Source organism: Eptesicus fuscus, chromosome 23, assembly GCF_027574615.1.
Source record: "Eptesicus fuscus isolate TK198812 chromosome 23, DD_ASM_mEF_20220401, whole genome shotgun sequence".
In the NCBI taxonomy this organism is placed as follows: domain Eukaryota; kingdom Metazoa; phylum Chordata; class Mammalia; order Chiroptera; family Vespertilionidae; genus Eptesicus; species Eptesicus fuscus.
In genome coordinates this window covers 28,477,838-28,481,567 of record NC_072495.1, presented here as the reverse complement: position 1 = coordinate 28,481,567, position 3,730 = coordinate 28,477,838, and the positions used below count along the sequence as shown (strand labels likewise).

At 64.2% G+C, this 3,730-nt stretch overlaps 1 protein-coding gene across 1 annotated transcript in view; it reads right to left on the bottom strand.

The window, feature by feature from the left end:
* Window positions 1-3,334: 3,334 nt before the first annotated feature.
* Window positions 3,335-3,730, bottom strand: part of ADGRD1 (adhesion G protein-coupled receptor D1) — a 37,793-nt gene continuing 37,397 nt past the window's right edge. The window contains exon 26 of the mRNA XM_054712379.1: window positions 3,335-3,730. This exon is cut by the window's right edge and continues 512 nt beyond it. The gene's annotated coding sequence lies outside the window, so the exon portion shown is untranslated.

Below are 3,730 nucleotides of genomic sequence, written 5' to 3'. Positions count from 1 at the left end.
ACCCCAGGCCCAGCCAGCATGGCTCGATGGTTGAGTGTCGACCTACCAACCAGGAGGTCAGGGTTCGATTCCTGGTCAAGGGCACCTGCCTGGGTTGTGGGCTCGATCCCCAATGGGGGGCGTACAGGAGGCAGCCGGTCCATGATTCTCTCTCATCATTAACGTTTCTGTCTCTCTCCCTTTCTCTCTGACATCAATAAAAATATTTAAAAACAGAAAGAAAAAGGTACTTCATGGCCCATTGCCCGCGTTGCCCGGGAAGGCTCTCTGTGCGGGGAAAACGGATGTAACCTGCGGTGGCAGGCGTGTGCGCGGCAGAGAAGGGACCCGTTTCATCCTGGAACCGCCTGGGGACGGGCAGGTGGAGGGGGGGGGGCACAGGCCTTTGGGGGGCAGCGGGGCGGGGCGGCCGGGGCAGGGGGCCCACCATCACTCTCACTGGGACACCTGTCACCCCGTCAGACGCACAACAAGCTCCGGGCACTCTATGGAGCCCGTGGCCCAGCTCCCTCACGTCTCTCACGCGGGTGTTCTGTCCGCCTGTTCTCGGGCCGAGCCCATCAAACACTGTTTCCCAAAACGTCCCCGTCTCCCTTCTTCCCTCGAGATCCAGGTGAGCGTGGGAGGGAGGGAGGGAGGGAGGGAGGCAGGGAGCCCTGGGCTAGAGATGCCATCAGTTTAATTAAAGTCTGAGGTTCAAGGTGGGGATGATTTATCGCCGGATCCCGGCTGCTCCGGCTTCAAGGAGCCGCAGCCCGAGGCCCCGGGGCTCAGAACCGCCCTCGGAGGGGAGGAACCCCCCCCCCCCCGACGGCCCCCACGCACCTGACAGGTTCTGGTCCCCAGCTCTCCTGGGGTAAGAACACGGTTTCCATGGAAACCGAGACCTTGGCGGCGGATTGCACGGGCTGGTGTCAGTGGTGCTGAGACGAGGTGGTGGGAGCAGGAGAACCTCCTAGAATAGATGCAGTTGATGTAATTTCCTGAAACTCGGAAACCGCCCCCACGCCCGGGGGTGGGGAGGAGCCCGGCTCAGAGCGGCTGAGCACCCACCTGGGCCGATGCAGACGCCGCCAGCCCGGCCCGGCCCGGCCCGGCCCGGCCCGGCCCGCAGTCCCAGCACGCGTCTGTCCGCAGAGGAGAGAGAGGGCGCCCGGGGACGGGGACACCGCCGAGCGCCCTGTGAGAGCCACGGGAGGCGGACGTCCCTGGTCACGGTCACGGCTCCCCACGCCGCGCTGGGGGGCCCCCATGGGACAGGCTTCGTGGCCGCCGTGCAGCGTCCGTGAAGGACCCACCGGGAACGGGTTCCCTCCCTCCTGCCCGCGCGGTGCCCGGGGGTGCACCCGCCCCCACCTCCCCCGCCTCCTGGAACTTTGCATCCGCACTTCCCTCCTTTTTCTTTTTAATTAAGATTTTTTAAAATATATTTCTTGATTTCAGAGAGGAAGGGAGAGGGAGAGAGAAGCATCCATGATGAGAGAGAGTCCTGGATCGCCTGCTTCCTGCACGCGCCCCCTGCCTCCCCTCCCCCCCACCCCCGATCAAGCCCACAACCCGGACATGTGCCCTGGAACCGAATCGAACCTGGGACCCTTCAGTCCTCAGGCCGATGCTATATCCACTGAGCCACACCGGCCAGGGCTACAATATCCTTTCTTTAACCAACACAATTGCGGTGAACAGAGCATGATTCCTACAAATTTCCCATAACCATGGCTGCTCCCCAATATTCTATTTTTGCCCCTAAAGCCCTAAACTCACCTTCCAGGCTTAAGACCGTGTCAGACCCAGGCCAGCCTTGCGAGCCGGGGCCAGCCCAGCCTCCCGGTTAAGAAAAAACAGTAATTTATTCATGTGTCTCCCGGGCCCTGAAGCCAATCTGGCTTTTCCTCAGCCTCAGTGACATCTCCCCAAAGCGCAGCCGCTGAGCCATCGAGGCAGGTGAGGAGGGACGGATTCTTCCGTCACTAAATACAGTCTCTCCCCCGGCCGCCTCCGGCTCACGGCGGGAGAAAACCGATTCAGAAAACCGATTCGGTTCCAGGTGAACGGCAGTAAGCTGGGGTGGGGACACTTTTCCTCCACAATTGAGGATTCCCGCGTGCCTCGGAGTCGCGGCTTCATCTGGGGGCCCCGTGCCCCCCTCCCACGAGGCAAAGCCATCGAACGCACTCGCACTCCCCGTTGGGGACAGGAAGCTTTTATTTCGTCACAATCACAACACGTTTTCCCTCCCGCACGCCCTTCCTCCCAAGGTCACCTTTGGCCGGGGGGACGCCGGCCGACCCCGCGCGAGCGTGTAAACGTATAAATAACGTGGGGGGCGCGGTCATTAGCGGGAGGCGGCCTCGGCACTGGTCTCCGGACACAGTAGCCACGGGAGTGCGTGCCTGTGTGCGGGGGAGAAACAGCTCCGTCTGCAGGAGGGTCCCAGCAGGGGCGAAGGCGGGAAAGGAATCCGCGTGTCGGCCGAGGGGTACCGTGCTCTCCTTCCGGGGCCGCGGGGAGCGGAGGGGGTCTGCTTCTGAGTCACGGGGGGAGCCAGGGCCGGGCTGGCACGTGGCACGTTTCACCAGACGCGGGGGCTCTGCAGGGACCCCCAGGGGCTGCCCCCGAGCTGCGTGGCATCCTCACGACCCGCTCACCGACGGGCGCACCTGGGGTCTCGCCTGGAGGGAGGGAGAACTCACCCCCATGGACGCGCGGCTTCGAGGGGCCCCTCGCAGGGCAGGGCGCCTGTGTGCCTGTCACACTCACCCCGACACTGACCAGGTGCCAGAGGGGCCCTGGCCGGTGTGGCTCAGTGGTTAGAGTGCCGGCCTGTGGACCAAAGGAGCGTGGGTTCGATTCAGGGTCAAGGGCACATACCTGGGTTGCGGGTTCGATGCCCGGCCCTGGGCGGGGCATGTGCAAGAGGAAACCAATCAATGTGTGTCTCTCTTTCTCTCTCCTACTTCTCCCTCCCTTCCACTCTCCTCTAAAAGATCAATGGAAAAAACATCCTCGGGTGCAGATAAAAAAAAGAGGGTGCAAGGGTGCGGAGGGTCCGCAGAACAACATAAACGTGGGCGTGTGAGCGTGCGGGCATGGACGGCGGTGCCCTGGTCACTGTGATGGAGGCGGGGTTTCAGTATCTACGCCCGGCCTGCCCCCGACCGGCCATTTCACAGACACGTGGGCCGTGCCGTCCCGGCGGGTCCCTCGCAGCCTCTTCCCAGATCCCCCGGTGGCTCAGGGCCACGTCGGGGACCTCGAACCCCAGCGGCCGTGTTCAGCAGGATCCCGACCACGCACGGAGTGTGACCGGGACGCCACGGCCTGAGGGGCCGCGTCCAGCCTTCTTGGCGACAGGAAGCAGCCGGGGTGCCCGGGCAGGGCGACTGGGCGTGAGCGACGGGAAGCCGTGGCGAGCGGCATGGGGAAGTCAGGCCTCGGAAAACATCCGGACGGGGCCCTGGTGGGCGCCCACGGCGAACGGGAGGGAAGCGTCGGAAAGGGGGAGATCGGAGGCCGACGTCGAGTCTAAAGCGTCCGCGCCCGTGAGGGGCGGTTTGAGGAGCAGCCGTGGCCCGAAGCCCCGGGAACTCAGCGGCCAGCGTGTCAGCCGCGGCCTGGGCGTCAGCGAGGACCCAGCACAGGCCTCCCACCTACGTCGCCGCACGGAGGGGCGTAGGGAGCCGGTTCTTGGGTGGGTTCAGCAGGTTGACATTCCTCGCTCTCTCCCACG